The following is a 27,301-nucleotide window of genomic DNA, read 5'->3' as shown; positions in this document are numbered from 1 at the left end:
GTGGTCAGGGGTCTGGTCAGGCTTTGCCATCACAGCTGGAGACACCAACACAGTGCTGGTATGCCATCTCCCTGCACCTATTCCCTGAAGCCTGAGGCACTGGCTGGAGGCAAGCACTGTTTGTGTGGTTACTGGGGCAGCGGGAGCAGGTCCTGAGCAGAGGGGTCCAGCCCAGGACAAGAGGTGCAACAGGAAGGCCCCTTCCTCTGTCGCATCAGAAACAGGCAGGCAAAGTATGGGGGAGGGACTGAGGCGTTGGGGCCCTTGGAGACACTGTAGGGGCAGCGTGGTCTGCACTATAGCCTCAAACTGGAGGCAGCAAGGCCCCTGACCTGAGCCTGATTTTCCCCACATGTCCCAACCCTGCAGGTGCCGTGGCCAGGCCACTCCCAGAACGTGTCCCCCAGGAACAGAGGGGCAGCCCCCCACCATGTGGTAGGCAAGCCCCCTTAAGCACGAACACGGGTTCATGACAGGTCTCCCGTGGGAGTGACACGGGTGAGCAAAAGGCCACCTCGTTTTGCCTGGCCGTTCACACCATCAGCCACTTGGCTGAGAAGTGTCAGCAGGTGGGCACCACACCAAAGTTCTGCCCCCACATTCAGATGCCCGGGTTATGGGTGTCTCTCAGGTTGCAGAGAATAACAAAAAGTAAAAGGGACAGGGTAGGAGGTCTCCAGATGCAGAAGGCCAGGCCCTGCCCTCGAGGCCTCATCCCCTTAGAGACAATCTGTGTTTGGTAAACACAGCTCCGCCAGCCCAGGACACATGCCCTCCTGACCTTCCTTTCGGGTCCTTCAGGTTCTGCGGCAGGAAGGGGTGAGGCGCCCCCCAGAGCTCCCACCGCCCGCCACCAGCCCTGCAGTCACTGAGGCTAACCTAACCATGGGTTTTGCCTGGCCACAGCGCAGGCCCTGGGACTAAGACGGGTCACATCAGAGGCCAGTCCCTCAGCACAGGGACCCTCTGGGCCCTTCACAGGGGCAGGGCGGTGGGGGAAGCTGGCCTCTGAGGTCAGCAGGGAACCAGGGGTCCGCCTCTTCTGCTTTGTCTTCTGGAGGTGCAACGGAGACCCTGCCCTCCCTCCTGGGGCAGCAGCCCCTGCAGCGCCGAACGACGCTGGCGCCCCCCGGTGGCCAAGCGCTTCGGAGCCTGGGGGAAAGGAAGCCAGCCAGAACCTGGGACTTGGGGCCAGCCAGGGGCTCCTGGGAGAAAGGGTGTGCAAGTGAGCTCAGGGCGCCCTCTGGGCCCAAAAGCAGGTGAGTTCAGAGTGCTCCCTGCACAGAGAACACGAGGCAGCTCGAGAAGGCCCCAGAACAGGCTGAGCCACAGCGAAGGGAGAAGGGAGACAACGGATTAGAACCCAGAACGCAAACCCACGGTCAGGGACGGAGGTTAGGATACAGACAGAGGGGCAGCTGGAGGCTGCAAGGAGGCCAGGAACTGGCCCTCCCCGGAGCTGGCCCCTGCCGACACTGAGGGCTTCTGGTCCCAGAACGAGAGAGGGCTCCCTCTCAGAACTGGGAGATGTTTCGCTGTGGTGCGAGTCCCAGTGAGAGCGCCATTCTGACCAGGAAGTCGTGGGTCGGGCACTGCAGGCCTTTGTGCTGGGACAGAGAGAGGAGACCCCTTGCCACATGCAAAGCGTGAATTGTGACTGGATTCTGGATTTAAAAACCCGACAAAGCAGGTTTTGGGGACCAGTGGAGAAATCTACAAGGCTGGCCGACTTCTGCCCATCCTCTTGTGTGTGAAAGACACAAGTTACACGGGGTGATGCGGGGTGTGGGATGTTGGCTTTGGAGGCCCCACCTAGCGTCGCCAACCCTGGGCCACAGGCCTAGAAGTGGGGCAGCTGCATGCAGACACACAGGACCCACATTCCCGGCTCTGTGCCGCTGGATCAGACACCCTGAGGGCCCCACAGGGGGAGGCCGGCCAGATCAGGGGCTGCGTGGCGCTGGGCAGGGGGCAGCAGGCTTGCACATCAGGCCATGGGGGACGCCCAGGCTCACTGGTGGGGTTGGCCGGCGGTGGCCCCCGGAGCACGGATGCGCTGGCGGAACTGAGGTCCGTCACTCACAGAGTGAGGTGTGAGGAGGGGGCTAGGCTGGCGATGCCCGCCTGGCCAGGGGAGGAGCACTCGGCTGCACCTGCCACGCTCCACCACGGGGCCTGCGCGTCAGCCCCAAGTGCGTCCCTGATGCCTGCCCACCTGGCCTGAAGCCTACTCTGGTGACATGTCTGGAACCTCCTTTCAAGGCCACCACGGGGTTCACAGTCCCCACTGTGTGGCTCCTCGCAGCCGGCAGGTTTTCTCTCTGGCCTCGGCCACTCCAGGCCCGGCCAACACCCGTCACCAGACTCACTTGTTGCCAGAAGGGACACGGTTATAATCGGTGTCTTCCTTGCACCCCTGGCGTGGTTCCCCCACCAGCCAGCCTGACCCAGCCCACTGCAGACCTGCAGACAAGTGGGGCCCGCATGGGGCACCCCAGACCCTGAGAACGAACGCCATGTGAATCCCTGGGACTCAGCCTTCAGTTTCTGAGCCATCCCTGTGACCCCTCTGCGACCCTTTCCTGTCGTCCAGGCTGCCTGCCTCACCCCAAAGACCCTGGACCCCAGGCGTGCTCTCCCTGCACTGACAGCAGGCAAGCAGCAGACACTCCTGTGCTTTTAGCCCCAGCCCCAAGCCAGTGAGCCACACAGAGAAAAAAACGTAAGATCTCAGGCAGCGTGGCCATGGCGGGTGTCTGGGGTAAAGAGGGGGAGTGGGGTCGCAGAACAGGGTGCGGACCCATGGGTGACTCAGGTGTGGGGGGCTGGTAGGCATGGCAGGGCCCCGAGCCAGATCTGGGGCAGGGCCCGCGGGGAGCCTCCCTGGGACAGCAGGCACTGCTCCCACAGTGAAGGATACACCATACGTAATCAAGTTCCAGTTTGGTGGCAGCAAGGGGACGAAGATACAGAAGTTGGCGAAGGCCAAGATGAACAGTATGGTCCACGCCACCACCTGGAAGGTGTGCAGGGGCCACGACCAGCCATTCACTCTGGACCAGCGGCGGGGCGAGGCCTGTTTCCTGCTGGCTTCCCGCAGGGCCCCTCTCTGGCTCCGGCTGCACAGATCCATCTGCAAGACGGGTGGAGGGCCACCCCCACCCCCAGGGACACCGAGGAAAAGGTTGCAGGAAAAGCAGACCCTATGACCACGCGACACTTCTGTGTGCTGAAATCCTCAGGGAATCTTCTGCAAGTTTCCCTTGAGGACGTTCCTGCTCCAGAACAAAGGCCTGCTGACCAAGGGGCTTCTGGGGTCTCTGGGCACTCTGGGGACACCCAGGTCGAGCTGAGGGGCTGGGAGGGAGCCGTGGCCACTTCTGGCCAGGTGTCAGTCTGTTGGAGAAGGTGAGCCACATCACAGCCGCCCCCGGCAGAGCCGAGGGTCCTGGGGACTTTGCCTCATTAGGGCGGATTTCTGCCACTCTTCTCGGGGTGTGGGGCCAGGCAGGGCTCACCTGATCAGTGAGACCCCTGGGGGACCACAGAGACCATCCCACATGGACGGCGAGGCCAGCACCCCGGGGGTTGGAGCACAGAAAGGCACCCTGTGTTACAAACGACACAATTCCCGCACGAAAACAACATTTGGATGGAAGCACCGGCCAATGGGAAGGATGCTTCTGAAAACCAAACCCCACTAACGGGGAGGTGGGCTCTAGGGTGTAACCACAGACCTTGGCACAGGGAGGTGAAGCAGGGATGTGGGAGAAATTGGAAGTGCCATGGAGGATGGCAGTGGAGACAGCACTTATCTTGTCGAAGGAGCGAGGGGGTGCGGAGAGGACACGAGGGCACAGGGAAGGCACGGGAGGGCGCATGTCAGCCCAGGAGCCCGTGGAAGGCAAGGGTGGGCCACATCCTACGGGGCTTCCCAGGACAGAAATGGTATCACTGACGTGGAAACACTGAGGTTGCAGCTGGCGTTGGATTTGGTAAAACTTGAAACAGAGCGAGTTTTCAAGTTCTGAAAGTACTTTGAACCCGAACAAAGACAGCCAAAGTGTCACGGGAACATGGGACTGAGAGTGCACGTGTGGGGGCACCGCAGCAGCACTCCTCGGAGGCCCCCCGAAAGCTTTCCTGCAGCCAATCTCAAAGTGGCACCAAGAGCAACACTCCGCGGAGGGTGAGCGCAGCCTTGGTCCCTGGGGCAGGACCACAGCGCCATGAGTGTGAGGTCACAACCACGCACACGGCCCAAGCAGCCGCGGCGGGAGGTGCACACTTACCCAGTCACCAGGAGTGGCTGTGGTGGGCACCACCAAAGTCGGGCCCCGCGGGCTCCGCAGTCACGTGGGCTCTGGTGAGCCGGGGGGTCTGGAGAGAACAGCTGCAGGTGGTAGCAGGGGCCTCGCCCCGGGCCCCCTGGCGGGGCAGGTGTTCGGCTCGAACACCCCCTTGGATCTTCTGGTTTGGTTTTTCAGTCTCAGAAGATTCCAGCAGTTCTCACCAGGACAAATACCCAGTTACCAACAAACGCACGGGTTCCTGATTCCTGCCGAGACCAGACGGCACAGTTAACGTGGGCTCCGTGTGTGCACAAGACACCCGTGCGGACACGTCCATCCACATGCTCACGCTCACACACCACACACGGAACACACGTGCACACGCAACACACCGCACATACCACATGCGTGACGTACCACACACATACACCATAGAGTGCATACACATGTGGAACACACACCACAGAGACATACACATGCACCACACGTACAGCACACACACAAGACACACACGCAACATAGACACACACCACAAACACACACACACACACACACACACACACACACACACACACAGCATAGGCACACAAGATTTCTTGACTCATTTCTCGTTCCTCACCTTTCTCGTGCTATTTCCTCGGCCTGGAGCCACGTCGTTCCCCACCCCCTCCACTAATGGCCATCTCTTGCCTTTGGAGCCTGTGCTGGTGTCACTCCCTAGACGACCTCCTAACCACCCCCCCACCCCCACCAGATCTGAGCCAGTCCCCCGTCTACTCCTTCCGCAAATGCCAGGACTGTTCCTCTGGATTCAGCCTGCAGGAAGGGAACCTAACGATCTCCCTCTTGGGCAGACTCGGTGGGGCCTGGGTCCCCTCTTAGCCCAAGCTCAGTTCCTGACATTCGTTTTTCGTTACTCCTAAGGATTTAGTCCAGGTTTTGGTGTGAGATGTGTTGGAGCCGCAATGCTCCCACAAGACCATCGTCACCTCCACGTCCCCAACACAAACATGGCCGACTCACAGAAGCTTCGAGCAGAGGCTGCTGCACTGGCCCAGTGTGACTGTGGACGGTGACCCTGCCCCCTGCCAGACAGACACCGTCACACCATGCTCTCTGAACAGGGCGTCCTGGGCACACCTGCGTGTTTATGATATCACAGCCTGGCAAACGTGACCTTCTGAAACCTGACACAGGTCCTGACAGCCCCTGAATCATTATTTCATTCTGTGTCTTGCTTGGGGATGCGCACAGGTTGTGCTTCTGAGTTCTCTGGTCACAGTAGAAGCAGGAGACACTTACCTCACTGGGAGACAGAACCCGCTCCACTTCCTTCCTGGTTAACAGTCCAGGCAGGACTGAGGATCACAGTCTCACTTGGCCCAGGCCTGAGAAACAACAAAGGCCCAATTGCTGTGGCAATGATGGAGCCCAAGGCGCCTCATAAAGCCAGGGCCGGCCCCACCCTGGGGCCCCCACAGCCAACGGGGGGCAGGGCGGGTCCAGCTACAGACACCCTGTAGAGAAGACCTGGGGCCCCCACAGCCAGCTGGGGACACCCTGCAGAGAAGGCCCCCGTGGCCGGGGTGGGGCCAACTGCTGGTCTGGGTCATTCCTACATCCAGCCTGACTACCTGGGCTTCCACGTCCTCAACACATACCCCCTTTGGCCCAACACACCATGCGGAGCGATCTTCAGGAGCAAAGAGTCCCTGGGGATGACAGGGACGCTGATCCTGGCAGCTTTGTCTGACCACAGGCGGGCGAGAGGAGATGGGGCCCAGGATGAGGGGCCGCAGGGAATGAGGGTGCTGGAGGCCGGTGGCCGGGCGGGGGAGGGGAGAGCGGCTGCCCCTTATGGGCCCTGCACACCAGCACCCGCCTGTGGGCAGCCCCGGGCTGGGGCCCGCACAGCTCTGCGTGCTAACCTCCACCTGGAACCACATCCCAGGGAATCCCGTGCCCAGGCCTACCGGCCACCACTGTCCACAGCGCTACCCCGGGCCAGGCCAACATGCCACCAGAGACCCAGGGCAGACGACAGGCTGCTTGACCAGGGTCTCAGACCCCCAAGAGCCCAGCCATCGGCACAGCAGAGGCCGTGGATGGTGGGAGATGCCAGTAACTGAACACAGTTCAAGTTCAGGGCAGGGCACCCACCAGAGTGCAGGCCTCCCACAGTGCACTCACTTTTGAGCCGCCACGTCTGACACGGCATGTGAGTGTTGGCTGTGAGGCCACCACTCCCACTGGCAGAGCTCAAGCTGCGGCAAAGTTTAGTCTTTACAGCGCTTGAAAGTGCTTTTCGGTAAATGAAGACGAGCAAGGTGTCGGCCTTCTGCATAGAACGGGCTTCCCCAGATACGCCTGTGTGCAGGCTGCTGGCCCCTCGCTGGGGTTTTTTCTGGGGCCTGTGGCCTCAACCCCTCCACTCGGCAGACCCTGAAAGAGGCACCAGGGAGTGGGGCAGGGGAGGCACTACCCCAGGGGTCCCCCGAGTCTGCAGGTGGTCGGGCCTCCTGGCTGACCTGGAGCCACGGTGACCTCAGCCACTCACACCTATGAGAAATGTGCCTCCAAAAGAGACATCTTCGCTCCAAGAGAAAAACTTCAGAAGCTACAACACTAAGACACAGACTAAAAACCAGAGCCGTAACCCCCGCCCGGGACAACCAGGACTTTTCCCACGCACAACTGCGTGCCCTAAAATTCTAATGGGCCCCACTCTGTGCTGTGGGCCCCACTCTGTGGGCCCCACTCTGCAACCCACTCTTGTCCCCTCTACTGCAGCCCAGTGTCCCCTTCCCTCAACACAGACTCCCCCCTAGTTTTAGGGTGCACAGAGCACTCCACCGAGTGTGATCCTCAACCTGCCTGACAGGAAGGTCATTCACAAGCTCTGTTACGGGCCCGCTGCAATCCCGCTGCGCACACACCTAAGCAGCCAACCCCCAAAGGGTCAGCACTGGGGCTGGGGGCAGGGATGGCGGAGGAGTGAGGTGGAGTGCGGGACAGGTAGGCGCTGGCACTCACGTGCACACACACAGGCACCAACACACACACGCCAACACATGTGCTCACACGTGTACGGACATTGACTCACACACATGCTCACACACGTGCTCACACATGCACTAGCACAATGTGCATGTGCACGCCCGTGCACCAGAATAAACATGTGCACACGCGTGCTCACACATGCTCACGTGTCACACGTACTCATGTGCACACAGATGCACATACGAGACTGCACAAGCGTGCAACACTCACACATGTGCACACTCTCCACCTCACTGGTCTTGTTTGGAGTGTGGCTTCCCACAGAAAAGGCAGCAGGATGGACCCCCATCACCTGGCACTGTCTGCCCACACAGCCCCTTCCTGGAGAGTCAACAGCATGGTTGAGGTGCTGTGGTGCTCCCATGCATCCGTGGCTGACACGTGGCCACTGTGGCTCTGAGGGACCCTCCCCCTCTCAGGCCACCTGCCCCCAGTTATTCTGACCACCAAGAGCACCTGTGGGTTCTGACCTGGATCCTGCCAGCTTCCTGGGGCAGCAAGCCCAGGGAGGCGCCCCAAGCCCCAGGTCCCCCCTTCACGGCTGTGTGTGACACACCCAGGAAGGAGCAGCCTGACCGTGGGGTCTGTCCTCCTGGGGACTTGCTCCTTTGCTGGCACCTGCCACGGCTTCCTGACGCCTCAGCTATGCAATGTTTTGCTCCCCTTCTCCTGAGGTTCCCAAGGCGCCCTACCAGTGCAGCAGGCAGTGGCCAGCAGGGCTGGCCCACCCCATGGCACTTGTGGGCCGGGGGACGTCGTGCTGTCCACTGCCTCCGTCACACATACCCCCTTCCCCCAGGATTCACTCTGCCTTGTGAGGTGACAGAAGCGCCAATCTTGTTCTGTTTGAATATTTTGAAGTTTATTTATTTTGAGAGAGAAAGAAGTGTGCGCATGTGCGTACAAGTAGGGGAGGAGCAGAGGGGGAAAGAGAGACTCCCAAGCAGGCTCCGCACTGTCAGCACAGAGCTCTACATGGGGCTTGAACCCACAAACCGGGAGATCATGACCAGAGCCAAGATCAAGAGTGGGACGCTTAAACGACCGAGCCGCCCAGGCGCCCTTCCAATTCTGTTTTCAAAAAGGAAGCCACCTGGAAGATGTGCAGGGTGGGTAAGAGAGACACACTGCGGGCGGAGAACGGGGCCAGACACAGAGTAAACGCGAGAGGGTGAGCAGCCGGAACGGACGCTGCTGACCTCCTGTGACAAAGGTTCTTGCTGAAAAGTCACTTGGAAGTGGACACTTACAGGGGCGCCTGGGGGGCTCAGGGTGGTTGAGCATCCGACTGCGGCTCAGGTCATGATCCCACGGTTTGTAAGTTCCAGCCCCATGTCGGGCTCTTAGCTGGCAGCTCGGAGCCTGGAGCTGCTTCCGTTTCTGTGTCTCCCTCTCTCTCGGCCCCTCCCTCTCTTGTGCTCTCTCTCAAATATAGACGTTGAAGAAAATTAAAAAAAAACAAAGAAGTGGACACCTATGGGGCTGCAAACAATTACATGCGATCGCTCTGTATTTTATTGAGATCTCTACATTTTGCAAATGTAAACAAACATCCAGTAAACACATCCAGATTAAAAAAGTCTATGGACACAGCACATCACTGTCGTCAGGGGGCAGTGTCAGCTTCCAGCAGAAGGCAGGCCTCGCCCAGCACAGAGCCTATCCCAGGCCGGGAGGGCGCGGCCCCACCATGACCTGCTTTGGAAATGTGGGGACGGCGGGGAGGGCGGGCAGGGCAAACAGCACACAGGACCCTCAACGTGGGCATCTCTTGCCTCCCAGGGGGTGCTCGGGAAGGAAGCTGGGGCAGGATGGTATGTCCCGGCCAGCCACAGAGAGGAGCTTTACAGACCCCTCAAAGCTCAAGAGACAAAGCACAACGGCTCAACCCCACCCAGTCACACACCTGGATGTGTGCTGTCCACTGTCCAGGATTCATGGGGCTACCCACAGAAACACGGGATCCGCGTGTGGCTGACATGATGCCAGAGACACTTCCCCACCTCCCCGGGGCTGCTTCCCGCATGCCAGAGGAGACAAAACGAAAGTCTCTGTCTCACGACAAAAACTGTACACACAAATAAAAAAATAAAAAACTAACGGAAGTCTATCTACAAGGCTAGCTCTTTGCAGAGGCTGCAGGTTCTGGAAACTGAAGAAATTCGTATGGGTCATGGGTCACCTCTGGCTGCTCCCCGATGCTGAGGCCAGAAGGACTTCCTGCAATTGTGGGAAAGACAGGTGTTCACACAGTGGATCCACACACACGTCGCGGTTCATACCGTGCCGAAAACGTGTCCTAGTGACGGCGGTTAGTGAAACCACAACTCAGCCATACAGCCCGCTTGTTACTCAGCCAAACCTCCACCATGGACGAGCACCCCCGAGCCCACAACGTCAAGACGTATTTCGCGAGCCCGACCTTCTATCTGGGAACTACAACAGGAGCATGGGGAAGTAAGGGAGTAAATTCAAGGAGCCAGGAAGCATTTGGTTCCCTTCCTGGTGGGACTGAAATCCCGGTGGGGCCCACACACCTGCCCGCTCTGTCTCAGTAAACACAGAAGGCCCCAGGCCACCTGCTCTCCCCTCAGGGCCTCGGAGGATCGACACACTCGTTGACACTCTGTGTTAGGACTAAAACCGGGAATGGCAGAAAGAAACAAACGTTCCCCGAGTTGAACTCAGCGTCTGAGGCTCGTTCTGCCCCTTCCAAGGTCCCTGGGGTGTAGCCAGCTGGGGCTCCTCATGACGCAGGGCCGGCCATGTCTCACGGCCACTCCCCAGGATTCCTAACCCCAAGTGACTTCCACTCACACGCTTCAGCCCCGTGCAGCTGCCCGACTAGAGGGCGGTCTCAGCGCCCCAGGGGCAGGGGCGCCCTGCAGAGGGAGCAGCCCCCAAAGTCCCGGGGCCACCTTACCCAGGTGGTGCTGGTCCCTACTGGAGGGGGAGGTGTTGGACAGGCAGCTGAGGATGGAGGACAGCCAGGAGCCCCTGCGCTCTGCCTGTGCCTCGTGTAGGTCCTGCAGAGGCGTACAGAGACACAAGCAACCAGGAGAAGAGGGAGGCTGCAGCGCAGATGACTGGCAGGCCTGACGTCCATCTGCCGGTGGGCAACATCCCCACTACGGGGCGAGCCTGCCTGCAGCGACCCCGGAACACACACCACTTCTGGGAGGGTCCTGCTCGCGAGGCACCCCAGAGATGGAGCTGGTGACAGGACCCAAAGAGAGCCTGCGGGACACGAGCTCTGCCCAGACACCCCTGACGCTACCTTGCCCCCTGTGAGAGCCGGCTGATCCTGTCCCGAGCCTCGTCAGCTGCGTGCTCCACCAAGGCCAGCACGTGCTCCTCTGCCGTGCTGTCAGTCAGGCTGCAGGCATTTCCTTCCGGCTCAAACGTGCAGCTGCAAGGCAAGAACAGCACACACGTCACCGGGGCACGTGCTGCTCCCACCTCACCACAGTCAGTCCCTACCACTCCCCAAGGTCACCATGGGCTGGGAGCAGGGGCACGAAGTACTCCTTGACCCTGTCCTCATGGCTGTAACTGCAGCAATACGCGAGGCCTCCACGAACAGCAAGGGAGACCCAAACGGCCGCTGGAGGTGTCTCGTGTCTCAGCTGCACACCTGAGTCGATCTAAGAGCAACCTGACGGCAACCTCACTACTCACAATGTCATTCGAGGCACCGTTGGAAAAAGAGGCAAAGCTCCATGGAGCGTGGAGACACCAGAAACAAGGGTGAGCTGGGAGCACAGGTCATGAGGCAAAAGGGGCATCCCGAGGCTTCGGCAGGTGGCCTCAGACCCCACACAGAGAAGAGCTTTATTTGAACAGCCAAGGGTTGCTGGGTGCAGCACCCAACGGATGTGGTCTCTCCTGTGGAAGTTTCCAGAAGCATATGGACAGATTCCATCCAAGGAGCTGTGGGAGCAAATTCTGCCTGCGGATCCCAAGCCTGCAAGAACCCCCCCCCCCCCCGCCCAGGGTGGATGGCTGCAGGAGTTGGGGGGTCGGGTATGATGAGAATGAAGCCCCCCCCACAAAGCGTGTCACTTGCCTAACACAGCACAGCTATGTCCCCCGCTCAGGGACAGCCAAGCCAGGCCACCAACAAGTGTCCTGCATAGGAGGGAACTTCTTCATAGTGAAGGGCCAACAATCCCTGCAACACACATATGGGAACAGCAGTGTCACACCTGGAACAGAGCCTGCGTATGGCTGGCAGGGGCGGTCCAGCCCTTGTGCCCCCAGGTCCGTTAGCGTTTCAAGGCCCGGCTGGTCCAGGTTGCCGGCCAGCTGCCTGGAAACACCTGAGACCAGAGCTCACACGCAGCCTCTGGGGACCAGGCTCCTTCCAGCAGGTGGGGTGGGGGGGGGTCCACGAGCTACTCCACAGACACGGGCACCAGCACAGGCTCACCCTCACTCACATTCCTGAGGTGCGTTTCCCGATACCTGATAACTTCTCTACTTCCTTTTGGATTCCTTGGCAGTTTCAACTTGTACAGGTGCTGCTTCAGGAACGAGCTCCTCAAAAGCTGTGTCTTCGTTGCCCAGAAGATCTGCCTGCTGAGAAAAATCCATGTCCTGCATAAACGACATGCTGTGCTTCAGAGCTAACAGCCGCTCCTAGAATCAAAAAGGACAGAGCAGCAGGCCTTTACCTCTGCCTCACAGCTGAGGCGCCATGGTGATGGGTTGGATGTGGACAGCCACAGCCTCGCCTGGCCTAACAGCGGGCTCCCATGGCGCTACCGCGGCAGGTGTAGGTGGGAGTCAGCACCACAGGCGCGGCCGACTGGCTGGGAGCACTCGGGGCTGGCAGAGGGGGACGGGCCAGAGGGCACAGTGGCCCTCACCTCACCTACAGGCCGATCAGGTACAAGGCACTGGTCCTAGATGCGTGACACATGCAACCTGGCTCGTGGGACAGATCTGGGAAGCCACTCTGGATGGCCAAGACGTCCTGTCCGGACTCAGTGAGGCAGCCACGTAAAACAAATCACAGGCTGGCTGCAATCCATCAGACACCCACACTTAGATCAACAGATCCAGCACTTTCCACCAACCCTAAAGGAGACGTTCCAGCTGGCGCAGGAGCAGAGAGAGAGAGAGAGAGAGAGAGAGAGCACCTGGAGGGGAGGGTGGCCTGGGATGTGTACCCTAGAGCAGAAGCTCCGCGCCACTGCCAGTGATGGTCTGGTGGAAGCATGTCAGTCAGTGGGGGTGGGGCTCTGTGTAGGCATCGAGACAGAGGGGAACTCACGTCTCTGTGGCTCCCTGCTGCCGTGGGTTTCTTACTTTGCTCATCTTAAAGCCTGCGTGAAGGATCTCCTTGGTCTACTTGTAGTACACGGTGTCTGGTCTGTTGTAGGTCATCGCGTTATCACACATCAGTTTGAAATCTGCCTGAAAGGGAAAAAAATAGAATCTGTCGAATTTGAACCACTAAGATGCCAGCGAAAACCGGATTCCTGTCAAGAGGCTAAAACTGAGTGGCAAGCAACTAAACCAGGCTCTTCAGCTTCACAAATGGTTTTTAACGACTCTTTGAGGAAAGTGTCAGACCTTACAGTGAGAAGCCTGCCAAACCTAGAGCTTCCTCTTGAGCACGACACATGCTTGCTTTCTGTTTCTGTTGTTTTATTCTGAGAAAGAGAATGTGTGTGTGAGCAGGAGAGAGACAGAATCCCAAGCAGGTTCCACGCTGTCATCACAGAGCCTGACGTGGGGCCTGAACTCGCGAACCATGAGATCACGACCTAAGCCGAAACCAAGAATTGGACGCTTAACCGACGGAGCCTCCCAGCTGCCCCAACAGGTGCGCGTTCTAAGAACACCGCAGCTCCCTCTCTCCATCTCCAACTGCCCCGCTTTGGGAGAAATCAGATGTAAATAGGAACAAGAAGTGACAGCCAGGTCCTTTTAAGTAAAAGCTGAGGGATGAGCAGAGACCTGAGCACGTTCACGTCCTCTCTCTGGGATTTTGCCACAGAATTCAAAACTTGGTCTATCGGCGATTACTCTAATAGCATCAGCAAAAAGGCTTTCCGTAAGATAGGAAAATCTTGCTGAACAGCTTACATTAAAAGCAAGCTATTGGACATTTCCATATATCATCACCCCAACCAAATTACAGACAGCACACACCTGTCACAGGTGCGCTGGCCATGAGGACGCATAAGGACAGCTGAAGCCAGCCAGACCCTGACTGAACCCCAGCACTGGCCCCACGGCCAAGGTCCCCAGGGCTGGGCCTGTGGCCCTCAAGTCCCCACCCTCTGCAGGCCTTGATGTAGCAGTCTTGAGGACAAGGCAGAGGGGGGACACTGCTCACATCCAGGACTGTCACTGGGCAGCAGAGCAAACCGGCGCCCGACAAGGAAGGTGGAGGATTGAGGGCCGCCCGCCCCAGTACCCTTTCATGTGGCACAGCCTCTGAGGCTCAGCAAACACACTCAGTCATGTCACCAGAAAATGACAGTGATAGAGCTAAGCCTTCCAAATTGAATAGAAACTAAGAAAGAAACCCGATGCCTTTTCCTAAATGACATCATTACCAAAGTGTCAAGCACTCATCTTGATCCGCCCCTGGTTTCAAAGCCAACAAACAATTCCTACCTCGCAGTTTTACCAAGAAACAGAGTTCAGAACTACACGCTAGAGAGTCATAGCGGCGGTGGTGGCGAGGTGGCATTGGCGGCGTGAGTAATTTATTAGGAATATTATTATTAAGTGTTAGCATATAAATTTTATTATAATAAAATATATTAAAATAAAGATATTTCTGTAAGGAAAGAAACACCAAATAAGCTTCTTATGGAAAAATCACATAACATTAAGTAGGTAGTTTACAGCCATCCGATATGAATCCTGGGATATTCTCATTTCACACAAACAGAAGTTTTTAATTGTATGCAGAATATATGCACTAAGACCATTTTGTTAAGTATTTTCACTGAATACTCTACATAAGTTATCAACTACATATCCCCTTAATTATAACAGGAAAAAAATTTACTTACAATAACTTTACAGTAAACATTGAATATAATATTAAGTATAAATATAATGCATAAATGTATGTTTTATTTCATAAAAACTGAAAATGAAAGTGAGGGATTCATGTCCGTTATATTCCTCAGTTTTCCCAATTTACAAATGCCTAAACAATCCTATCATACTGAGGACGATACTGAGGATCCACTAGATCAAATATTGATTCCCATTATAAATAGAAATCATTTCAAAATACAATTATGATCACAAAATGAAAGTTTTAGAACTTTATCCTACATAGATTTCTCTAAAGAATGGTTGGATTGACATCAGCTTCATTAGAAGACAACTTATGTTTAAAGCCATCATATCTTTCTATGCTATTCTTCTTTTGCATCCTTAATTACTTGTATGATATATTCCTTTTGCTACATAACTAGCCGTCCCAAAGGACTTATTCTAATGGTACTCACCTGCATCCTTGAACATATATACCATCTTACACTGACTGTAAATAGCCAAACCACCTACTTTGTCAGTTCAGAGACAACAAATCAATGCATGATAAATAACACCATTCCACTTTGGACTAAAAAACAGGAGGTTAAAGTGTTTCCCATTATTGCTACCAAGAAAAAAAGAAAATTTTCTGCCTTTGAAAATAGGCGTTGACTTCTCTTGACAGAATGTAAGTTTATCTACAGAAAAGATCCACGAATTCTTAACACATTTTTTTCATAATAATATAGTCTGTCCTTTAAAAAATAAATGTAAGAAAAAACTGTATATATTCTCTATAACAAGTAGGTAAACCATTTCACATACCAACAAAGAGTTAAGTGGTGTATATTTCTATACGCTACTGTATAGATATAGGTATATTCCTATACTGAGGTTCTTATAAGGCAGACAGATACACATATGAATACATATATCACAAGGTATTGTGCATTCACAATAGCATAGGAACAAACATAAAAAAAAATAGCCATTAATTATGGTATGTCCCCATGGTGGTAGCAGATGGTGGGCAAGGGTGCTGAGAAAAAAGTATAAATGAAGAGAAAAAAGTTATGGATGAAATGGCATTTAAATTTGGTCTTGATAAGTGAGTAGAATCACAGTAGAAAGATGGATTATAAAAGCAGTCCATGCGGACTAAATATTATGGGCGAGTTCTGAGTATTCTCATGTATATAATTTAATTAGAGACCAGAAATTGAAGCACATAAAACTGTCAGGATAGGTACTCAAATATGGGTCTAGCTATAGACAACTGAGTGCCAGAATAAAGCGTTCACAATTGACTTGGTAACTAAGAGAGAGAAATTGAAGGATTCTGAGGAGACAACCTGACTTGCAAGAGAAGATGGGAAGTCTACTGGAATTTGTAGGAATGATGTTGAAAAACAATGTTGACAGTGTAGGTAAGAAAATGTAACCTTGAACTGAGGGAACTAGTTATAAAAGACACCCGATAGCTATCAGTATAACTCTAGTACTTTTCTATAGCAAATTTCCCCAGAAACGGATTAAAACACCAACATGCTAAGGAAAATCATATGTTGTAGGGAAGGCCAGCAAAAGAAACTGTGTGCATATGTATGGATAATTTTTTGTTTTGGATGCTACTTTTTTTAACAGTATGGTAATTAATAACTTCTGTGCACCATAAAAAGATAAGAAGACAAAAGTAGTCTGGGCTTAACTTACAAATCAACAGACATGCAAAAAAATCATCAAGGACATCTGCGTGTTATACCTCCCTCAGTAGCATGTCAAAAAGACAACCTACTCTCTCAAGAATGATGCCTGCAAAAAGCAGAGAGGAAAAAGTTCTCCTCAAGAACGCTTTTGGTTTTTCCTACAGCAACATTAATTACATTGTCGGCTAGAGCTGAAAGCATGAGATAAGCAGAAGCAATCTGATTCTCATCTTGTTTAAACTTGTCAGTTCTAAAATGAAGTCAAGAGTTAGGGAAAATGGAGAAGGTCTCCTTCCTCATTTAAAGATAAATGGGAAGTCCAACTCCTGAATTTTTTTAAAAGGAGGGTTACTCTCTAGAAGACAGTCGTCTCTTTGAAAGTATTTCTAATTCAGCCTCTCACATGACAGCCTCCCAGAGTCTGAGAGTGATATGTTTCATCAGGAGACACTCCCATCTTCAGTGCAGCTCTGGATCACCTGTTCTGCCTTTGACCCTCTGCTAAAAGAAAATGGATCTCTATAGGGCTTAGAAGCTGCCAAGACTTAACAAATTTTTCAGCTGAACTTTTGCTTCAACTCAGTGTTCTTACTTCCTAGTTCTGCTGTTTCATGTGGCATGCTAGGCAACCCTAAAGAGAAGTTACTTTCAATAAGCGCTTATTTGTTAGAATTCTGACTCCCAATATGATCCTGGAGATTGGATACATGTTCCTCCAGAGAAGAGAAAGAAGGAGAGGGAAAACTGAGGAAAGAACAAGAATAGATGAAGTATGGATACGTAGATCACCTAGTGAAGGGAGGGTTAGAGAGTATGACACAGAGATGTGAAACAAAGCGTCTGAGGGGATGCGACGCCTGGGATTTGTCCCAGGTATCAAAACACTATGAATGTACCATATATTGAAGGGAATTTCAATACAGATCTTATCCAGTCAACATTTTTTTTCCTTCTGAGTTGTGAATCCCTTTCCTCTTCTAGTTGTGTATCCCTAAATTTTTCCTCCAATAAAGCCTTTTATTTTTTCAAGTGTTAAACGAGTGGAATGAAAAGAAAGAGACCATTTTATTTCTCATTTCTCGGACACATTTTTTTTTTTATCCCTTAGAAAGTAAATCCATTCAAATAATTGCTTATTAAAATTATCTGGGACAATGCTTTAAAAAGTCCAAAGCATGAATGGTTTTATTGTTGAGATTAATATATTTCACCAAATTCTACCCACTATTACATATCCACACTGCTCTGATTGTTCACATGAATTTTTTAATGAGGTATATTTTTAAAGTGTATTCTTTGAAGAATTTTTTTTTTTTTAAATAGAAGCTTAGGCACGTGAGTGAGGTCTGACTTTATGGGGGAAAAAATATCACTTGAATCAAGACATGAGGTCTAGTCTATGCACCGATGCAGTGCCTACAATTCTGATGTGACATTCCAATGAAATCCTGAAAGTTAATACTTCCTAAATTCAGGTTTAGGGTACATGGGCTGGGAGAAAACAATTTCTCCATTATCTTCTTCATAATCTGAATCTTAAAGGTCCCTTAATGATGGCAAATTGATGGGAGAAAAACTAAAAGCAACAAAAACAAAACCAACAAATAAGTTTTATTGTCAATTGAAAAAGTAAATAACCAGCGCTGACAAGTAACAAAGAATCCTGATTTTAAAAAAGAAAGTGCATTTGCCAATTTTTTCTAATCTCTTTAAAGGTTTTCAATAGTTCTAAATTAAATCCCTTTCACCCTTATCTCTTTTTCCATCAGAAAATCCGAAGAGTATTTGGATTCAGACATCCACTGCACCAAAGATCTTTCATTACACAGCACAAACAGGCAATTTATTGAACAAGAACCCAATTACTTAACCTAGCTTCAGGTTTCATTCTATCTACCCTGCCGCATCTACCTTGACAGAAGCCTACTCATCTCTTCTGATGGACGTTGCTACATATCAGTTCTGCTACAGAGAGATGATTCCTAACCTTCTTGTAGAGAACCACTGATTAAAGAAGCTCAGATGCCCATCTCAGCTTCCTTGGACCCATGAATAACAATGGGAAAGAGTGCAGACAGATATGGACCCTTTCCTCCTCTGTATAAGGAACCAGCATTCAAAGAGTTGAAAAAAAGGAGTATCTGCTCAGAGAAAATGACTAACATTTACCAAAGTCCTGTACTGGCAGTGTCTGAGGTTCTCTCCAGTGTGTTTCTGTTCTTTACATTACTATCATGCTCCCCCCATTTTGCTAGTAGAGAAGAAAATAAATTCCGTAAAGTTCTTGTACCTTTATTGCTGCCATTCTTGTTTTCAAACGTACTGATAAACGATGTTAATGACTTGACTTTTACATCACAAATTCTCAATAGTAAATGCACATTAGAAGAACCTAGGAACCTACAGCCTGAGTCCCATCCCTACAGATTTTGATTTAATTCATCAGGACTGGAACCTGCGCATTGTTACTGTTTTTAAATTTCTCCAGATGATTATAATTTACAGCTAATGTTGAGAAGCATTATTTGATGTGAATAGCAACCAAAATTTCGTTATTATATTAGAATTATGAACAGCTGTTAGGAACCATTTTAGTTTAGCTTCATTTCCAAAGCAGTAATATTTTAGAGAAAAGCCTCTGGGGGCACCTGGGTGGCCCATTGGTTGAGCATCCGAATTCCTCTCAAGTCCTGTCCTCCTGGTTCATGAATTTGAGCCCCAGGTTGGGCTCTTTGTTGAGAGCTCAGAACCTAGAGTCTGCTTCATATTCTGTGTGTGTCTCTCTCTCTGCCCCTCCCCTGCTGACACTCTGTCAATCTCTCTCTCTCAAAAATAAATAAACATTAAACAATTTTAAAAAAGGAAAGCCTCTAAAAGTTTACACTCATGAAGACATCGTTACCTCACAGGAAAGTCTATTTCTTTGGTTTCCTTTTTAACATTAAATCTTTAGAGAAAGTTCCCGATATATTTCAAAGTATCCATGTACACGACTGCTCATGACAACACTGTTTTTCTTGATAAGTTCAATAATACCGACAATAAAGAAGTGGAGTTACACACACAAACACCGAGAAAGAGAAAGAGAGGGAGGAGAGAGAAGGAGAAAGGAAGACACCAACTAGCTCACATAAATGGGAATAGGGAGAATGCCTTCAGTGTAAAATACTTTACGGATGGACTTATAGGCATATATGTACATGCATAATACCTTTTTGAAGAACACTGTAAAGGGTGGTTTCTAGAAATATAAGGTTAGGCTTTTATTTCTAGTATATACCTTTTTAATTCTTTCTATATTCTAATCATTTGTATGAACTGGTTTCATATATTTCAACTAGGAGAGACTATTTGGATAATGGGATAACAAATCATTTGTTTCTTTTTTGGAAGTTTTCAGTATTCTCCCAATACTGATGTGCAATTAGCTACCCACACTCTTCCTTGTGCTACCGTTTGGAGGTGATGAAGTTACCAGTCTTCTACATGATGGCCCATTAGCTATTTTAAAGAAAACAACAATGTTTTCCTTTGGTGGAAACTCATTTCAGATTTTCTTCATATCCTTTTGAAGACTGTACTGTGTGTTTAGTATTAATGTGCTGGTATTAAAGGATATGAAAATAATTTCACCAATTTGTGCCATGAAGAAGCTTACATTCGATCAAGGAGATAGAAATAAAAACATAAATAAAAAATAAAAAGTAGTAATTTCATTGCAAGTTCATTTGTAAACAGAGGAAACAAATGCCCACAGGGGAGTCTATTCTCTCAAGATGGTGAGCAACCAATACAGGGAGTGTAAAATTGGCAAATGGGCATGGAACGTGTTTCTCAAAATTTACTTTTCAAGTTAACAGAATTTTGATGTGTTATTTTAGTTCAATTTTACAACAGTACCAGATATTATTATTCCCAATTTATAACTCCATCAGTAGCAGCTCACGATATAATGGCTTTAAGATCTTTTCTTCTCTGACCATGTTCTGATTCATCAATATTGCTCTACAATAGCCAAGAATTAAATATACTTTCTAAATATGGTCTGATCAGTGCACAGGCAAGTGACACTACTGAGTCCACTGATTTTAGCACTAATATCTCTGATAATTTGTTCCAGAGTGAAGAGAGTGGAAGGAAAAATAGAGTTGATAGAAGCAGTTGGGTATATGGAGAAAGAAACAGCAAAGCCTGCCTGGAAGACTCAATGATGGCTTCAGAGAGCAGGCAGTGTTGGCTTGAACTGAGATTTGAAAAGCAAGGTTGAGTATTCCGGGGATAAATAGTGGGGTCTTCATTCCAAGCACAGGGAGTAATACTACCTGTTTAGACACTATGGATGCTTTCCACATTGTGTACAGTCACAAGAACAGGAACAAAGGGGCAAATGGGAGTGAGGTTTGACAGGGAGATAGAGGACTGACCATTATTATCTTGGGAATTTGGATATGATTGTACAGGCAATTAATATAACAACATAATAACTCATTTTATGTCCTGGAGAAAGACCTGTGTATTTTCCAGACATTAAAAAGGAATGAAAACATGTATAATAGAGATGCGCTCAGCTAAAATAAAACATCACCTAAATATCAGTAGTTTTTAAGTTGAAATGACAATTTCATACTTTTGTAATTTTTACTCCCCATCGGGAACACAGTTACACACTTTTGTGAGAAACGATGGTCCTTTTCATTAAGCTATGCATGATAGAGAAGAGTCAGCAGGTGCCTAACATGACTGCTTGCGGTTAGGATCACTTTCAAATTTATTTTGGCATAGTATTTCCATCAGAAAATTCTAAGTCAATAATTTTTTTAAAAAAATTTGTACTTCTATTACAGGCCATTTATTGCAGGCTGTTTACTATGAATTTTTGCTTACAATTTCTTGTCAAATGAAAAGCCCTAACCTAGCTTTTCCTGAACAATTTCAAGCTTTAGCTTCTATAGTACAGCTGTCTACTGCATATCCTAAAATTGGTATCCCTACTGGGAACAACAGGAGACCATGGTGAGGAGAGAAAACACACAGCAATATGTATGAAAAGAGGTTTTTTTGTCTCTTGGTTTTAATGTTCTTTAAGATAGCATGCTGGTTTCCTCTGATGCAAGAAGATTCCTCAAAAGACACTAAATTTCGAGTCTTTAAACAATATTCTGCTCTATGAAATTCTTATCAAACATTCATTGTTGAGATTTTTTAAATATGGGTTAATAAGTAGTTTCAGACAATAGCAGAACAAAACTACTTATTTTATATTTGGAATATAAGACAAAATTGTATTTGTGTGATAAAATGTTAGGGACTAGATTGGTTATTTTTACTTGATAAAAGTATGATTTATAGTGTCTTTGTGTAGATTGTGATTGTTTCATGTTTTATTGTCAAATTTCCTTGGCTAATAAAGCCACAGATAATGAAGCTGGCACAAGAGATCATTGTCTAGAGTTTTCAAGGTCAATATGTCAATTAAGGTCCATGAGCTACTCATTAGGACCAGAAAAAAATGAACATGCTGAGCAAGAGGAGATTACAAGTCTGGGATATCAAACATCTGTATTGACTTATGACAGCGTCAAGTTCTCCCTTTTGTGAAGTGATTTAGAGGGGCAAATTACTTTTTCACTAATTTGACAAAGATGACACTTTTTAAAGCTTCCTAATATAGGTTCAAAGATGCTTCATCACATACATCCATAAACCATGATACATCTATTGCATCAAATTCTCCAAGTACATATTGTCCATGTCATCTAGCAGAAGCATTAATTTATTTCCTTCATTCATTTGACAAAGACTTATAATTTCCTGAGTATGTACTGTGAATAAAGTTCTGGGTTAGCCAGAGGAGAGGGGAAAAATGAGGTAACCACAATTTCTGTCTCAAATACCCTACAGAGATAGATACTAAGCAATTAAATACATGATCAGTTAATTATAGCTGGTATAAGTGTCACAAAGGGAAAGTGCATGATGTGAGAACATACAATTATTATCATATAAGACCTTCAATGAGAGAATCATGTGGTATGAACATATCCACAGAATATAGATATTAATTTACTAACTAAATATAATTGAATATGTATTTATTGAGAACCCACTATATTCCATTCATTCTGTGGGGGTTAAGGATGTAAGAAAATCATACAATGTAATTGGGGAAACAGACACATGTACAGAAAAATGCTAAAAGCTACAGAAGCACAGATAAAAGGTGGTCCCTGAGATTTAAAAAAGAAGAAGAAAAATACTTGAAAGAGAGAACTGGTTCATTCATTTAATAAAATATTTATTAAACATTTATCATTTTTCCAACTTGGTGCTTGGTGTTAGGGACTTATGTCAATAAAATATAACCCCTGTCTGTAAATGACTCACTTTCTACAGCAGTGGTTGAAACCAGGATGGTTTTCTCCTCAGGGGACATATGACAAAGTCTGGAGACATTTTTTTTTTTTTTTTTTTGTCATAACTGGGGAGGGGGCACTACTGTCATCTAGTGGATAGAGACCAGAGATACTGTGAAACAGCCTACAATACAAAGAACAACACCCCCAGTGATGAATACTTATATATCCCCAAATGTCAATAGTACCAAGGTTGATAAACCCTTGAGAGCCACAGAGAAATAAGTAACCAATTACAATGCAGTATTATTAGTGATGAAATTGGGCTGTGTTTTTTTTTTTGTTGTTTTTTTTTTTTTTCAACGTTTATTCATTTTTGGGACAGAGAGAGACAGAGCATGAACAGGGGAGGGGCAGAGAGAGAGGGAGACACAGAATCGGAAACAGGCTCCAGGCTCCGAGCCATCAGCCCAGAGCCCGACGCGGGGCTCGAACTCACGGACCGCGAGATCGTGACCTGGCTGAAGTCGGACGCTTAACCGACTGCGCCACCCAGGCGCCCCAAGGCTGTGTTTTAAAAGACTAAGGAAAGTAAAGGAATAAATGTGATGCATTAAGGAGAGTAGGCAAGGAAAATCATTTAACATAGTACACTATTATTGCAAATTTTGGTGAGATTCTGGAAATGCCTGTCAAAATGAAGATAGCAAGGTTAATATAGAATGGATGTGAGAGGGTTTTTGAGAGGTAAAACAAATGTTAATTTATGAAGCAATTATATGATGAAAGTTTGTGAGGTTGAAACAGATGGAAGACGCGGATGGAAGAGTCAATGCTTTCCTTACAATTTGTTTTGTTTGGGTGGTAGGTTAGATGGTGTTAACATGAATATATATCAAGACAAAGGTGAAAGACAGTTTTGAAAGATATTAATGATAATAAAAATAATACTTACATGTTACATGTCAAAGAGTATGTTAGTCACAGCAAACTATTAAATGTGTCATAACCCTTGTTAGGGAGGTAGAGCTATTTAAAATAAGTAGTTATCTCTAATTTTTAAGAAAGGGAAAGAGATTAAATACATCACTCAAGGTCCCATTGCTTATTTGTGGCAACATCCAAACTCCAATTGATATTTGTCTTCTGAAGCCAGTGTTGTCAACCTCTATGCTCTACTGGATAAGGAAAGAGAGACTGTAGACCATCTAGGTGGAGTTTTCACAGTTTGGATTTAGATTGCTTGGGTTCTCCAAAAAGTGAAACCTGGCATAAAAGTTTATATACTGCCAGTTTCTTAGGGAATACAATTCCAGGGAAGCAGAAGTGAGGAGAAATTTGAGTGAGACATAGATATACGGAGAGCAAACATTCAATTTTAAGTCAAGCACACTTGATGGTTTGATTGCTGGAATGTCTTCTAAGAGACCATCCTAACTGTTGCATTTCAGGATAGCCCATGGATAAGACAAAAGGGAGAATATTCACCACCTCTCAACAACATTAGTTAAAAATTTGCTCTAAAAACTTTGAACTCTTCTGCCTTTCCTACATTGCTCATCTAGAGATACCAAGTGGGTGTCAGTGGCAACAGAGATGTCTTGAGGCAGGAGGCAAGAAAGATTCAGCATGAATGGAAGATAAAACACGATGAGTTGTGCCAGTGAGAATCAATCACAAGGAAAGCTAATGCAAAATAAGAGGCCAAGCCCTGAAACAAATACAACTGGGAAGCTATGCAATGGTGTGTACGAAGTAGCTGACCTATCTGCTCTAAATATTACCAGCTTTGTTGCGATCAAGTTATTTCCCCTTCTGGGGTCTTAATTTTCTCATCTTCAAAACAGAGAAAATCATAGTACCTATCCAGTAGTATTGAGAGGACTGAAGGATTTAATATATATTAATAATTTAAAACAGGATGAACATAAGCACCAAATGCATTTATCATTTATTATTGACATCACCATCATCGTTGTTGAGAAGGAGAATATCAGCCCCTTAATAGCCACAAATGGGCTGAGTCTAACAGCAAGGCCTGGGGGTTGTTAGAGCTGGCCTGGCACCCACAGTTAAGGGTATAATGTCCTCTTGTTGAATATAAATTATCTCGGACAAAACACGAAGATCCAACAATGTCACTTTGTGACCATGATGAAGTGAGACAAAAAACAAAAACTTAATTGATCAAATAGAGAGTACAATAGTCAATACTCCAAAGAGTATTTGAGAAAAATGGATAAAATAGAAGACAGATCACACTGGGCAAATTGATGAGCAGGAGATGGGGAAATCAATCATTTTTAAAGTATGAATGTGAATAAGACAGAGATGGGAATTTAACTTGAGGAAAATGTAGGGTTGCAGGAGAAATTACGTATGATGGGGAGAAGTAAACAGTTAGTTTGCTTTAAGAAAGGCTCTGTGGGAAAGAGGTGTTTGCAGATCCAAGAAAGAGAGGGGAAATCTGATGAAGTAAGTTCTTAAAGTACACAGAAAGGAGAGATAGCAAGAAAATCGTTGGAAAACTAACCCTAAGAAGGAAAAGGTATTTCATTCTCTGAAATTGGAGGAGAAAGTGAGATAAATCCTAGTATCACTGAATATGAAGAATCTGTGATAGAGGGTAAAGAGGGGCAGCAAAGAAATTTCATGACTGTTGACTTATTTTCTCACTGAGGAAATAATCCAAGACATCTGTTGAAGTTAAAGGATAGTAGCTTGGTAACACTGGGGCAGCCACAACAAAAAAGGGACCTGGAGCCAACAGGAAAGAAAAAGGTATCAGACATTAATAAGTATGCAGCCAACACTTCCTTTTGTCGGCCACAGTGAGAGTGGAAAGTGCGCCCCAAAGGCCTCAGGCACACTGGGAGAGTACAAGGTGATAGAGCACTGCCTGCCTACCCCAAATGCCATACTCTGCGCCTCTATCACGTGCACATCTTTGTACATAATCATGCTGTCAACAAGTTCCACTTCTGGTACTTTGTCTCTCAGCTGAAGAAGATGAATATATCTTCAAGGGAAATTGTCTACTATGGACAGGTGTTTCAGAAATACCCCATGTGGGTCAAGAACTTTGGCACCTGTCTGTGCCATGACTCCCCAGTGGCACTCACAATATGTACCAAGAGTACTGGACCTGACCACTGCAGGTGCTGTTACCCAGTGCTACTGAGACATGGACACCTGGCATTGCACCTGGGCCCACTCGATCCAGATTATAAAGGTGGAGGAGACTGCAGCCAGCAAGTGCCTACCAGCAGCCAACCAACTCCATGACTCTATGATCAAGTTCCCACTGACCCACCAGGTCTTGCATGGCCAATAGAAGCCATGTTTTACCATGAAGAGGCCCAAGATCTTCTTTTAGATACAGAGCTTCCCTGTCCCTAGGTCTGCCCAAATAAATGCCTTGGGAAAACCAAAAACCCAAAAAGCCAAACAAACAAACAAACAAACAAAAAAACCTAAACAAAACAAAACAGAGAGAGAGAGAGAGAGAGAGAGAGAGAGAGAGAGAGAATGCAGTTAAGGCAGAAGATTCTACACTCATAACCCTAAAGGATCTGATCAGTATAGCTATGTCATGTTTCTGTACAAGTCCTAAGCATCTGAGATGACAAGGAGACACATAAAATTCTTGGACCAATCCCTGTTATCAATGGCAAGTTTTCTGTGGTGAAAGGTGAAGAGGAACAAACGAATAAAAAGTCTTAAGCGAGCACAATTGAAATGAGCGATGACTGTGTCCAGGCCACATAAACAGGAAAACAAAGCCTGCTACAGAATGACCCATTAAAGGAGCTCAATTTCTAGGTCACTGGAGATAGGGAATGGAGAAGACAGGTGGAGATGTAAGGGTGGGGTGGGGTGGGGGATGGCAGCTACGCTCAGTAGCAGTGCCACTGAAGGAATTTGAAGGTTGGAAAGGCAGAGGGTTTCAGATAAAGTGTTTTAAGATTTTGGAAACCAAACAATTATAAAAGATAGTGAGATGCAGACAATGATCTAGAAATTTGTCCTTGAAGTTGGGCAGTGTTATGGAGGGAAGTAACTAGAGAAGAGTCCAAGACCCTAGTGGCCAGGAAAGGTGTTACATGTTAACAGGAGATTAACTTTAAAAAGATTACTAAATATTAGTTGTCCTATTTTCTCAGGCCAAATAAGATTTCTAGTACCCTATAAAAAGAAAGAAGAAAAAGAAAACCCCTTTAATGTTTCATATTATAGTTCAGAAAACTTACATTATTGTATAACAATTTCATTAAACTGCAGTGAGATTTATTTTTACAGAATGCTCATATGCTACAGATAGACATTACCTTCTGAAGAAGATGTCAAATAGACTTGTTTATGCCCAGAGAAGCCACGTATGTAGAAAAAGCCTCACACATCTACTACAGTTTCTGGAAAAGAGCTGAACAATTGGTGGTTACTACTGATGGAATTTAAAACAGATTCAAAAGATATAAGAAGCTACATTGTTAAAGGAATGGTATATAATTCTTGTGCTTCTTTACGTATGAGATCTTTTCTAAAAATTTTTTTGATGTTTAGTTATTTTTGAGAGAGAGAGAGAGAGAGAGAGAGAGAGAGAGAGACAGCGCAAACAGGGGGAGACACAGAATCCAAAGTAGGCTCCGAGCGCTGAGCTGTCAGCACACAGCCCTACACGGGGCTTGAACTCATTGACCGCGAGATCATGACCTGAGCTGAAGTCCAATGCTTAACCAACTGAGCCACCCAGGTGCCCCTCTAGGTATAAGATTCTTAATTTAAAAAGTAACTGCATAACTCTCGTGACCCTAGGAAATACTTGGTTACACTGAAGCTTTATTTAGCCCTGAAAAGAAATTCAGTGTTCTCTCTTGGTGAA

The 27,301-nt window shown here is 48.1% G+C and overlaps 2 long non-coding RNA genes and 1 pseudogene across 4 annotated transcripts; 1 reads left to right on the top strand and 2 right to left on the bottom strand.

Moving 5' to 3' along the window:
* Positions 1-3,025: 3,025 nt before the first annotated feature.
* LOC147583404 (uncharacterized) lies at positions 3,026-5,682 on the bottom strand. The gene is made up of 3 exons (XR_015248186.1): positions 5,595-5,682; positions 4,293-4,558; positions 3,026-3,133 (listed from the first exon to the last, which is right to left on the bottom strand). It is a non-coding gene; the product is annotated as an uncharacterized LOC147583404 (long non-coding RNA).
* A 3,844-nt stretch (positions 5,683-9,526) lies between these two features.
* On the bottom strand, positions 9,527-26,863 carry LOC147583402 (uncharacterized). Of its 3 annotated transcripts, none has more exons than XR_015243085.1 (5): positions 26,748-26,863; positions 12,663-12,770; positions 11,792-11,930; positions 10,630-10,761; positions 9,527-9,572 (listed from the first exon to the last, which is right to left on the bottom strand). It is a non-coding gene; the product is annotated as an uncharacterized LOC147583402 (long non-coding RNA). The 3 variants fall into 3 exon arrangements; XR_015243086.1 differs by having other exon boundaries at positions 11,817-11,930; XR_015243090.1 differs by having other exon boundaries at positions 11,792-11,927.
* LOC147583403 (large ribosomal subunit protein eL20 pseudogene) lies at positions 25,220-25,795 on the top strand (annotated as a pseudogene).
* Positions 26,864-27,301: the final 438 nt, after the last annotated feature.

Source organism: Puma concolor, chromosome A2 (genome assembly GCF_028749965.1).
Source record: "Puma concolor isolate L17-30 chromosome A2, mPumCon1.1.hap2, whole genome shotgun sequence".
Taxonomy (NCBI): domain Eukaryota; kingdom Metazoa; phylum Chordata; class Mammalia; order Carnivora; family Felidae; genus Puma; species Puma concolor.
The sequence above is the reverse complement of the archived record's forward strand: the minus strand, read 5'-3'. Positions and strand labels throughout refer to the sequence as shown.